Source organism: Phascolarctos cinereus, unplaced genomic scaffold (genome assembly GCF_003287225.1).
Source record: "Phascolarctos cinereus isolate Bilbo 61053 unplaced genomic scaffold, phaCin_HiC Scaffold_1;HRSCAF=81, whole genome shotgun sequence".
Classification (NCBI taxonomy): Eukaryota; Metazoa; Chordata; class Mammalia; order Diprotodontia; family Phascolarctidae; genus Phascolarctos; species Phascolarctos cinereus.
The window spans coordinates 92,402,414-92,415,902 of NW_027555514.1; positions in this window are offsets into that span (position 1 = coordinate 92,402,414).

Below are 13,489 nucleotides of genomic sequence, written 5' to 3' on the forward strand. Positions count from 1 at the left end.
CTCTCCCATCTCTCTCTGTCTCTCCTCTCTGTCTCTCCTTCTGTCTCGGAATCTTATCAAGCCTCGTAACCACAACCCCAACCCCAGCCCTTTCTTTGAAGTTTCCTCTTCAAGTCAGAAAAGCTAATCCCCATTCTTGGATGGAGGATTGTGTTGGTGAGAGCTCACAGCTATGTTGTCTGATGTTCTTTCTAGGGGAGTGCCACTGGGCATCCTCCCACTCGAAGGTCACCTGCATTAAGGTAGGTCCCTTTCCCACTTGGGCTGTACGGATTCAGAAGATCAAAGAATTCTGGGAGCTTTGGCAGGGACTTTAATTTTACAGATGAGGAAGATGAGTCCTAGAAAAGTGAAATAATTTACCTCATGGAGTAACAAGCAAAGCTACTTCTTCAAGGTCCTCAGACTCTAGGGCCCACCTTAGAGGATCTATATCCTACCCTCAGGACCAGCCAGTATGCTTATATAGAACAGGCAGCCATCTTGTAGCATGATCAAAGAAGTACCCAGCGTCATCTCCCAGAGTACCTGAAATTGCACCACCAGAGATTCACTTAATCCTTTGTACCTCAAAGGCTTTTAAAATAAATAAATAAATAAATAAATAAGTTTCTTGGCAGAATGCCAAGAGCACTGGACTAGAAGCAGATGTCAAAATATTTTGGAGGTACCCAGTTTCCGAGAGCCAAGGCCCAGCAAACAGGGCTGTGTATGTCCTTAGCTTGGCATAATAATAATCTTTTGCACTCTGGATGATATCATCCTCTGGCAAAGTTATTACTTGAATTAGCACCAGGTGTTCACTGAGGGATTTAGCCACCCCCCCCCATTTCCCAGGGCCATCCATCACATATTCACAATCCCTGTTCCTTGTCAAAAAAAGGTACTGTACTCCTGTTCCTGTCACAGAACTCTGGTTCTGATCCCAAAGGGTGGGCATGACCCCCAAGACTTGAGACAATACTGTTCCCACAGGACCCAGGAAACAGTAACTCAAGACCTAAAAATGATTATGTCATGATCCAGCCCACAATGTATGTAACACCTACCTTTAATCCAGCATGTTAAGCCCTCCTTCTTGGGGAGGGGGGGTGATGGCTTCCATTTGCAAATGTCATTTTCCTCACTTTGAAGTCAGTTAAACTTCTGTTTTGTGTTCTGACTCTCCTGTCTCGGGCCACCCACAGGTTAGAGGCTAGTTCTGGTCCATTTGACACTAGGAAACCCTGGATCTAACTTTGCCATTAGAATCATACATCTTACAGTGAGAACCCACCTCAGGGTCAGCTAATCTGACCCCTATCAACTTGCCTAGTGACTTTGGCCTGAGGAGGTTGGACAAGATGCTCTCTTAAGACTTTTTCCAACTTTAAAATGCTGTAATTTGACAAAGTACTCCTAGGAGGGGCAGGTCTTTGCCAACTAACATATCATCTGAAAATTCCTTGACTGCTGAGAACAAAATGGGTTAGGAGGAGGCCATTCACAGGGAGGTGAAGAGAGCAAGGATCCCAGATGGAGGCAGTAGGGATAGAAACATGCTGAAAAGGAAGACTGGGAAGGCTCGAGAGACAAACTTCATTGCTTCACAGTTTTGTAATGGGCTAGTGTTGGGTGGATAGTATTGTTTGGGCCACATCTATCCACACTGCCCTGAGACTGAGTCATTCTCCTGGTGGAAGAACAAGTAGAAGGACCAATTAGTGTTCACCTCCCTGAAATAATAATGACCAGTGAAATGATGGGGATAAGATGATTTTTAAAATCCTTTCCACTTGTAACATTTTATAACTACTTCTGTGTTGGGCCAAAAATAGACTGTGCTTTCCTATCAAATCTGGCTTATATATAAAACCTGAGTGAAGCCTGTAATCAGTGTTATTTTCACTGTGTAGATGTTTTTTTCCCCTTTGAGGATGTCATGTGGTCTATATTTGGAGCAATATGGTATTTGCCATCTATCATATAGCTAAGAGGACAGTATGAAACTATCATTAGAACATAGTTTCTAAGGAAGCTTTGAATGCCAACAGTGGGGGAATGGTCTAACAAAACCATTCATCTCTGACTTGGTCATCCTCAGAACCTCAAATGAAGTATTTACCACATGGGGATCAGAGCCCAGAGTTCTTGAGAACTGAGGTATACTGCACTGTCTTCCCTTCAAAGACCTCTGGATATATGAAGGCCCTTTTTCAGAACCTTTCTGGGCATCAATGACAGCACTGGTGGTAGAGAGTCCCTACTTCTCCCAGCAGCATGTTCAACATTGCCATGTCCAGTGCTCCTCGTGGGAAGCCCCAGGTCCTAATTTTCTTCCTGACTGCCTGCTGATGGAGGCTATCATCCACAGGCCCAAAAGGGAGCCTGTATTAATTAATGACACCCACTGACTTTCATCAACCTTCATGAAGGCAGCTGACCAGCAGCTATGGTAACCTGGAGTTACCATCTTTGACTGGGGACGTGACACAGGACAGTAGGAGCCTTCTTATCACACTGCTAGCTAATGAAGTACTCAAGGAAGAAAAATTATTTCCCCAGACTTTCTGCTCCACTGGGTCATGTTAAAGTTTTGTTTCCTTGACACTTGACACTTACTAGCTGTGTGACCCTGGGCAAATCACTTAACCCCAACTGCCTCACCAAAAAAAAAAAATTGTTTCCTCAATCAGATGGCTTAGCTGAAGAGGCCACAATTAGAAACAAGGGGAGGAATCTACAGAGAGGTAGATCTCAGTTTCGTATAAGGACTTCCTAACAATGCTGTCCCAAGGTGTCCTGTACTACCTGATGAGGTCATAGGTTTCCATCATTGGAGATCTTCCAGCAGAAAACAGAAGACTACTTGCCAGGGATGACAAAAAAGGGATTCCAGTTCCCTTACAGGTTGGACCAAATTATTCTCAAGGTCACTTTGAATTCTGAGACTTTGATTCTAGTGAGAAAGAATCTAGTCCAGATCCCTCCTTTTACATTACGTTAATTAAATTAATTAAAAGGCCCAGAGAGGCTTTCTTCCCAAGTTCACACAGCTAGTTGGCAACAACAGAGCCAGGATTCTGCTGACTCTCCAATACAATGTGATGTGTTCAGGTCTCATTTCCCCAACCAGAGTGAAAGTCTGCTAAGGTGAGCAGCCATGCCTTCTCCTTTATTTCTCCTTATCCAAAGTTACTAGGATATGGGAAAACTGGGACACTAATGCGCTGTTGGTGGAGTTGTGAACTGATACAACCATTCTGGAGAGCAATTTGGAACTATGTCCAAAAAGCAATCAAACTGTACAAACACTCTTTGACCCAGCAATATCACTACTAGGTCTGTATCCCAAAGAGATCATTAAAAAGGGAAAAGAACCTACATGTACAAAAATATTTATAGTAGCTCTTTTTGTGGTGGCAAAAAACTGGAAATTGAGGGATTATCCATCAATTAGAGAATGGCTGAACAAGCTGTGGTATATGAATGTAATGTAATATTGTTGTGCTATAAGAAATGATGAGCAGGCATATTTCAGAAAAACCTGGAGAGATGTACATGAACTGATGATGCAAAGTGAAATGAGCAGAACCAGGAGAACATTGTGCACAGTCACAGCAATACTGTGTGATGACCAACAATGAATGACTTAGCTCTTCTTAGCTATACAATGATCTAAGACAAGTCCAAAGGACTCATGATGGAAAATGCTATCCATATCCAGAGAAAGAAAGAACTTATGAAGCACAAATGTACATTGAAGCATACTATTTTCACTGTGTGTGTGTGTGTGTGTGTGTGTTTTTCCTTTTGGTCTGTTTCTTTTTTCACAACGTGACAATTACGGAAATGTTTTATACGATTGCACATAACCTATATCAAATTGCTTACCATTTTAGGGAGTGGGGAGGGGAGGAAGGGAAAAAATTTGGAACTCAAAATTTTTTTAAATGAATGTTAAAAATTGTCTTTATGTGTTATTGGGAAAATATTATTTAAAAAATGAAACAAAGTTACTAATGATCTCTAAATTCAAATCTAATGGTCATTTTTCAATCCTTACTCTTCTTGATCCCCACAAGCTTCTGACACTGTCACCCTCTTCCCCTTGATACTGTCTTCCACTTGGGACAGTGCCTGGTACATAGCACATGCTAAATAAATCCTTATTGAATTGAAATTTTCTATGACACTGCTCTTTCCTGGTTCTTCTCCTATCTATATGACCACTTCTTTGTCTCCTTCAGTGAATCTTCAGGTCATGTCCACTAACCACTGGTGGCCCCAAAGCTCTTTCCTGGGTCTTCTTCTCTTTCAGCTCTATACTATTTAATTTGATGAGATCTCATGAGTTATGATGGTTTCAATTACCATCTCTATGCAGATGGTTTTCAGATCTACTTGTTCAGACCTAACCTCTTTCCTGACCTACAGTCCCACATCTCCAACTGACTATTGAATATCTCAAACTGGATGTCTCATAAACATCTTAAACTCAATATGTCCAAAACTGAATGTATTATCTGTCCCACAAAACCTTCCACCTTTCTTAATTTCCTTATTACTGTCAAGGATACCACTATCCACAACTCTTTACTGACTCTCATGTTTCATATCTGAACCATTGCCAATTTCTACCTTTCTAACACTTTTCCTGACACTGCCACCACGTTGGTGAAGGACCTTATCATCTCACACCCATACTACTGCAACAGCCTTCTGGTTGATCTTGCCACCTTGAATCTCTCCCCACTCCTGTCCATCCTTCACTCAGCTGCCAAAAGCACAGGTCTGATCATGTAAGCCCCTCTACATTCAATAAATTACAATGGCTATTATGTGCAGAATCAAATACAAAATCTGCTGTTTGGCTTAAAAAGCTCTTCATAATATGGCCGACCTTCCACCGTTTCCAGTCTTCTCCTACTTTGCTCCCCTCTATGTATTCAAGATCCAGCAATACTGGCCTCCTTGCTATTCTTCCTAGAAGACACTGTCTCCCCAAACTGCATTTCCACTGGCTATCCCCCATGCCTGGAATGCTCTCCCTCCTCCCTTCCACCCCCTGGTTTCTTTCAACTCTGAACTAAAATATCACCTTCTGCAAGAAGCATTTACCAGTCCCTCTGAAAGCTAGGGCCTTGGTTGATTATCTCTAATTTATGCTGTATATACCTTGTAGGGACACAATTGTTTCTATATTATCTCCCCCATTAGAATGTGAGTTCCCTGAGAGCCTTTCTTCAGATATCATAACCCCAGGGCTTAACACAGTACCCAATTTCTTAATAAATGCAATTATTCAAATAATAAAGGACTGGTAACAGTACTTAGGACAGAGCTTCTTAAAGTGAAAGTGTTCAGAAAAAAAAAATCTGTTTCCTTGGGGCAAAAATATGGTTCAGCTCAAGCCCCACCTTTTTGGTGACAATATTCTCAACTACCAGGGCCCACAATGATCTCTCTTCCCTGAATGTGTCTTCGCACTTACTGTCTACAACACTTCTGGAGCACATGTCACATATTGCCCTGTATTACTAGTTACCTTTTCTTATATGTATATCTTATCTACACAGCAATCAACCAGTATTTATTGAGCAGCTACTAAGTGTTCAGCCTTATACCAGATACTATAAGTTTCTCAAGCACAAGGGAAAAATACTCCACAAGTTAGCATCTTCACAAAGTTTGGAACACTGCTGGGCATGTAGCAAGTCCTCTATACTATTATTACTGAATAAGCAGATGAATGCTTCATGCCTTGAACAATCATCAAGCATTTTTATCTATTCAGTAATACTACTAGGTGGTACAGTGGATAGAGTAATGGGCCCAAGTTCAAATCTGACCTCTGACAACCCTAGGGAAACTGGTTTAGCCTATTTGCCTTAGTGTCTTCATCTATAAAATGGGGTTAATAGCACCTACCTCCCAGGGTTGTTGTGAAGATAGGGATAATATTTGTAAAGTGTTTTGCAAATCTTAGAATGCTATATAAATGCTAGCTATCGTTTGGTGTTAATGACCCTTACTGATAACACTACCCTATGGAGCTTGCCTCTGTTCTCCAGTTGGTACCCAGCTCCTTCTCTTTTCCAGTACTGGGACCCTAGGACTTGTAAATCCTAAAGCCATACTTGGTCTTTCCTAATGCCCTTCAGGCCACACACCCCAAAAGGATGTTTCCCTTGCTTTCAAGCTCCTAATGGACACAACCCCATAGCCTCTTCATTCAAGTGCAGGGTTAAACACCACAATCTCACAATGCACTTCCTGAAGGAAGAGCTCTGACCATCCCTTCAACTCCTCTTCCCAAGATTGCTCTCACTAGTTCTACCCTACACACTTCACACCTTTTGTTAATTTTTCAATAGCACATGGACCAATCTCTACGACCATGATCCCTTTCCCACCTGCAAAAATGTACACTGAAAGTTGCCAGGAAGTACAACAGACTACCCTTCCTGCTTGGAATCCTTAGACCCCAGTCACTGACTCCTGCCCTAAAATGGCAACGTTGCCTATGCCACATAGGTGGCATCCTTAAGTTAACATACCAGAGTGGAGGAAATCGTACTTAGAAGAGTACTTTGAAATGTAATAATCCCTGTTCTAACTTGCCCATCCCTCAGGATGTCAGCCACTACAGACATCAAATTATCAGAAGTTTCAAAACCACTGCAGGGGAAACAGTTTGTGGGTATCTTCTTTTAAACCAAAAAAAAAAAAAAAGGAATTTGAGGGAAATTTTTAAATATATGCAATTTTAAGTGGTCTTTAAGACTCAAGTCATTTTGTTCAATTAGAAACAAAAAAATGTATTATGTATAACTTGATTGTCACTGTTTGGTATACTCAAATGTGAAAGCCTGGCAAAAGAAATATAAAACTTTAGGAATTTGGAAGGAGGCTTTCCCCTCCCCAACTTATTATTTAGTGAGAATTTTTAAAAGTCTTTTGAATTATTTTTTAACCTAAAAAGGCCCTCCTCCATTTCTAGACCTATGCTGCTCAGAAAACATTCCTTTTTCTATAAACCAGCTTTCTTCTTCTGCCAAGAGTCCAGCTTTTTTCCAGTCTGCCTATCAGCAGTACCCAACGTATGCCGCAAAGGTTTTGCCCACCTTCCCATGACGACCTCCATATTCCAAACCCTTGCAATGCTCTACTCCCCACATTGAATCCCAAACCTAGATAAACACCAAATGAAGGCTCAGAACTTTAAAGTGAAATATAAGTGTGAAATATTCATCATCATTATTAATATTCTGGAAAAGGCCTCAAAAATTAACCCAGATCCAAAAGAAAAAAGACCAGGCATGTAAGATTTGTCATCACTGCAAAAACTCAGCCCAGACACATATGTCATCTACTCAAACACTTGGTCTTGTTTAAGCTTTCTGTACTTAGCTATTAGCAATGTAGGTTCACCACTAGTCTCACTCCACTGATCTCTCAGCCCAGCCTATCCTCCAGGAATTCTAATTTGTGCTAATGGGAAGATCCTCTCATTGGCACCAAGAATAAAGGCAAAGGATCAGCTGGCACTAGGGTTTCAAGTGAGCCTGAACCCTTGGGTAACTGCAAAATGAACTCTTCAATTCTGGGCAAATCATGCCCCATGTTATAAGGTAGGAGTCAGCAAACTTTGGCCAGAGGATCAAATCCCACCTGCCAAAACTACTTAAGAATGTAAAAAAGAAACCACTCCTAGTTCAACAGTATATGTTGCAGCCAGATTTGGGCTGGACCTGTGATCTAAGACAAGGCCTTACAGGGTCACAGCACAAAGCATTCACCATAGATAATGTGGTTTTGTGGGAAAAGCCAAGGATTTGGACCTGGGGGACATTTATCCAAATTTCTCCTCTGCTATTAATTACCCAACCCATAAGACTTAGGGCAAGTCTCCTCACTTCTCTAGGTCTCCATTTCTCAACAGCAAAATAAGGAAGTGAGACTCAATGATCTCTCAGATCCCTCCCACCTTTAAATCGTACAGTTGCTCCAGCAGGACTGGCCTCCTAGCCAAGTGCTTAGTGACTAGTTGTGGGTATTTGATTCTCTAACAGTTAGTAACATTGCTTACCAACAAGTGGAGCAGAGACATTCTTCACATACCCAACCCAGGTGCCCCAGTGATCTCTGCAACTATCTTTTTTTCCTCTCTTTTTCCAGGCACTATGGTACAGTGGAAAGTATTGGACCCAGGAGTTGGCAGCTAGGTCAAAACATAGATGAAATGCTGGGCCTGGAGTCAGGAAGTAAACTCAAATCCAGCCTCAGACACTTAAAAGCACTGTGGCTTTGGGCAAGTCACGTAACCTCTATTTGCCTCAGTTTCCTCAGTTGTAAAATGAGGATAATTACAGAACCTGCCTTTTGTAAGGTATTTAGCACAGTGCCTGGCACATAGTAAGCATTATTTAAATACCTATTTTCTTCCCCCATTCCAACTAGTATTGCATGACTTAGCAAGTTACTTCACCCCTGTAGGTTTCAGTTTCCTCATCTATAAAATGGGGATAAAATTTGCCCTACACACCTCACAGGCTTGTTGTAAAGAAAAGAACTTTGTAAACCTTAAAGTGCTATATACATTGATTTATAATTATCATATTACTCTGTCCTTCCTACTTCTCCCCACTTCCCAAGATAACCTAGCCCAATGGGGACACCTCCTCTCAAGAGATCTGTTCTAGATCTGTTCCACTCCCCCAGACCCAACTCATACCACACACTCCAGGTTCTACCCTGCTCCACTCTTCCTGGGCCCCATCTCTTCCTTTCATGTTCAACCCATCCCCTCCATCTTTTCTGACTGCCAAATGCTGACCTCTCAAATCCTGGGTTGGGGAATGTCAGAGTTAGGCTGTATTGTCCATAGAAAGACCAAGGACGAAATTCTAGTCCTAATGCCCATTAGATGTATGAACTTGGCTTCATTTCTTGATAGTAAAACTAATCTCCTACCTCACTCACAGCAATAACACAAAAATCAACTAAGAATAGAAAAACAAAAATTCAAAGCATTACACACATTCACCATTCTGATTAGCGCTATCATGCCCTGCCTTTCTGCCCTGTAAGAACTGTACTTTATAACACTTAGGAAGGTTAAGCTTATTTATCCTTGTGTAATGGGCCTTCCACTCCCAAGAATCCCTGGGGAATATGTCCAAATGGTAACTGAGCCAGCTCCTTTAACTTCTTCATTCCTTGGCCCTCTTTGAGGTCTCCCAGCATACCACCCCTCAGTCCCAAATCCAGTCTCTGGAGGCATCTACCTCTTTTTAGACTGTCTTCTGCTCAATAGGCTCCAGATCCTTCCAGACTAGTTCTGCTCACTTGCCCTCTCTCAGCCCACAGATGGTCTTACTTTAGTAGCCCTAGGGCATAAAGTATTTATCCACTGTTTCTCCTTTAGGGAGGCAAGGGAACAGCACCCCCTTCCTATTTTTTACCAGAAGGCAGGGGACAAGTTCACTCCCCCACCACAGACAGACACATACACACACACACACAACACACACACACACACACACACACACGCACGCACACGCATCATGATTTGCATTTCCATCATTTCATCTTCAAGATAAGGAAACTGAGGCTGGATAGGTTAAGTAATTTGCATAGGATCATACAGAATTTTAGAACACAGGTCTAGAGTTGACTGGCCTTTTTCTAAAGGCTTTCTCTAGACCCAAGAGTTTTTTGAATCTTTGACCCAAATCTTCGACTCAAATCTTCACCTGGATAACCAAAGATAGAATTCCTCCCACTCCTCTATTATCAAGAAGCTTATAATCTAATGAGAGAATATAACTTACATAAACATGATATAAAGTAGAAGGCAGTTGGGGCAAACAAGAGTCCCAGACACATACAAGAAATCTGAGGTGAGACAGGTTACCTTCAGCTTGGGAGAATCAGAACAGATCTCATAGAAGATCAGAGATCTGATTTAAGTTTAGACCAGTTATTAACAGGCCTAGCAAGATCCCTTCCAGTTCTAAATCTATCATCCTATGGGCCTCTCTATCTGACAATTCTCCTTTAGACGGCTCAGCCTCATTGTAAGGAGGATCTATTCTTTCCAGTGGTCACTCACATTTATCCCTTCCTCTCCATTCCAAAAGCCACCCCCTAATTCAAGTCCTTACCAAGTTATACCCAGCTTTCTACAACTATTTCCCTGCTTTAAGGCTTTTCTCCCTCAAATCCATCCAGCACACTATGCTCAGAATTTTCTTCCTCAAACACCATTCTCATCACCTACAAAAGTTCCTCTTTGCTGACAGCATAAAGTCCAAATTCAGCCATGCTTTCAAGGCCTTGCACAATCTGGGTTGGCACACCTTTCCAATCTTTTCTAATATCCCTCTTCATCAAGTACACTAAAATCTAATGAGATTTGCCATTCCCCAAAACACAAGTTGAGCTTTTCCTGCCTCCAAGATCTTATTACTTATAATTACCTTAATCCAGAATACCATCCAAATCTTAGCCTTCTTTCAAGATCCAACACAAAAATCACTTCACTTACATAGCTTTTGCTGATTCTTCCTAAGTTCTTCCTCTAGTAATGATTGTTTCAACCACTCATTCAACAAGTGATTCTGTGCTTCTCATAACATCTCTTCTATAGCCTTCAGCTTTTCTTAGATTTCCATCTCGTCTCCCAAACCATTAGGTCTTCATAGCCAGGAATGTCTTACATCTCTTCATAAAGCTCATAGCCCCCAAATGCTCAATAACTATTTTTACTTGAGGGTCTTCAGGAACTCTGCATAGAACACCCAGATTCACCAACCCGGCATGAGCAAGGTTACTGTCCTGTCACAGTGAATAAAGAGAAGAGAATACAGTTTGTGGGATCTTAAATTTTAGACCTGGAAGCTATTGTACTCATTTTAAAGAAGGCAAAAACTAAGGTCTTGGGGATTACTTAAATGTTTTAAAAGAACTGTTATTTTTAGCAGGGGAGGGAGTTAGTTACTGGGACCAATTAGTCTTAGACAATTGCCAAGGACAGAGAGATGTTGTGACTTGCACTGGGTTACTTAAGAACACATCTGTCAGAAGCAGCACTGGAGGTCATCCTGCTCTCCACTATACCATGGTGTCTCTCCCCAGGGATTCTTTTATACAACCTGAATCCTGAGGCAGAGGACAAACTGGACCCCAATATCTTACTCCACATACCCACTTCGTGAGTATTTGCACAAAAAATATTTTCACCCTTTTAAAAGATAATAGTGTGGTGCCAGAAGCATTAGACTCCTAGTAAGAAGACAGGGGCTTTGGTACTGGTATGGGGGCAAATCACTGAACACTAGAAGGACAGGAATTCAAGAATACATTAAAGGATTACACTACATCAACTGATGCACCGAATTTTTTTTTAATCTGAAAGGCAAAGAAAAGAGATAGGATGAAAATTTTTATACCAAAGCATAATTATAATAAATTCTTTGCATCAGCTGACATCTGGTTTTTCTAAAGGCTCTCCAAGCCTCTGTTTCCTTACCTGTAAAGATAGAAATCAAAGATTGTCAGTTGGAAGGGTTCTCAAAAATCACCTCCTGAGGGAGAGGTGATGATGCAGGGTACAGAATGAGACATATTTTTTGAAATATTCAATGATAGCGTTTATTTTGATTGATTACTTGTGTTTTTTTCTTTTTTTCCAAATGGAGAAGGAGGACGTGAGAGGAAAAGAAAATAAATTTTTCTTAATTAAAAAAAATTGATTTTTAAAAATCTAGTTCGGCCTCATTATACTAGATGATGAATCTAAGTTCCGGAATGGATTGCTCCAAGCCATTGAAGACAAAGCCAGAAGATAAGATCCAGAAGGGCCATCAGACTCATCTACCTTCCCCTTACAGTGGCGAAATGACTTGTCCAAGGTCTCATACGCAGTAAGAGGAAGAAATGATAATCAAACTCTTGTCCTCTTACTCTGAGTCCATCCAGACCTCTCGTTCCTAAGCCCTGTAGTCTTAAACATCCTGAAGTCCTGATTGGTTCATATGTGATAGCCAAAAGAGATATGGAGGGGGGAAAAAAAAAACCTGTCTCCCAAATAGAGCAAGGAAAGTGAAGCCTCCATAAATCAGGTCCCTAGCTCTCCCTGGAGTTTCTCCTCACTTTGCTGGTACTTTTCCCAAGGCCTCTCGGTCTATCCCCTGCCCACTGCTCGGGCCGGCCCCTCCCGGATACCCCACCCCCATCCCTGGGTCTCTCCAGCTCCGGAATCTACGCGGATCATCAAACTGGCCCGGTCCTTAGGGCTTGGCCGCCGCCGCCTCCTCCTCCAGAAAAGCCCTTCAGAACCACACGCCGTCCCCACCCCAAGCCCACCAAAGAGCTCCTCGCTCTTCCGCACCCCGCAAGCCCCAACGCAGAGGGGCCACAGGGCGGAGGGCGGCCTGCGTTGAAAAGGGGCGGAAGAACAGGGGGCTGGGGGAGGCCGTCACTCCCGGGTCACCTGCCCTGCCTCTAACGTGGGCAGAGAAAAGGGCTAGGTGGGGCTGGGGGCAGGACCCGGCCACAGCTCCTTCGGCTCCTTCCTTGCTCCCCCCACCGGGGCATCACTGGCAGACTCGGGACTGATGGACTGAAGCGAAATAAAAATTACCTCGGCCTCTGTGGCTAATGTTAACACTCAACGCGGAGGACAGGCAGGAGCCGCTTATTGGCTAGAGGGCGCGGCAGCCCCAAGCTGCTGTGCTGCTATTGGTGATCCCTCTCAGGTGGCCAATAGCAGCCAGAAGAGACCAGAGGGGCGGGCCCTCTTTGCCCTCAAACAACAATGGCCCGTGGGCGGGGGGTTTACGAACCTACGCAGTATCACAGGGTTTAGATCTGTAAGGGTCCTAACTCATTTGATCCAGCCCTGTCATTTTATAAACGAGAAAATTGAGCCACAGATGCCTCCTCATCCTCTCTTAAGTAACAGAATAAGAATTTAAAGCAGATCCCTTGACTTCTGGCACGAAGTATGGGATAGCAGAAAAGGTACTACACCTGGTCGTCTATTTAAACTCTGCCATTAACTAGTTCTGTCACTTGGGGTGGATCATTTCCACTTCTGATGCCTCGGTTTCCTCATCTGCAATATGAGGGTTGAACTAGGTCATCTCTAAGATCCTATACAGTTCTAACATTGTAGAATCTTTAAGAGGCCATCCTAACTCCACCCAGCCCTTCCACTGTGCCCTCTAGAATGCCTGTTCCATAGGCAACAAACTTCCCTTCATCTAAAATCTTTTCCTCTCCCATTCCTTTCATCTACCAGCTCTTACAGAAACCTGGCCTTCTCTGATGACACCACCTTCCTGGCCTCTCTTTCCAGTACCGGTTGCACCTTCAATTATTTTCCCCAGCTCACTAATTAAGGCATGGGAGTTGGAATATTCCTTGCTTCTCATTGCCACTTTTGGTTCTCCTCCTTCCTTCATCAGTCAGCAACCTCTCTTCCTCTGAACCTCCTCTTCCT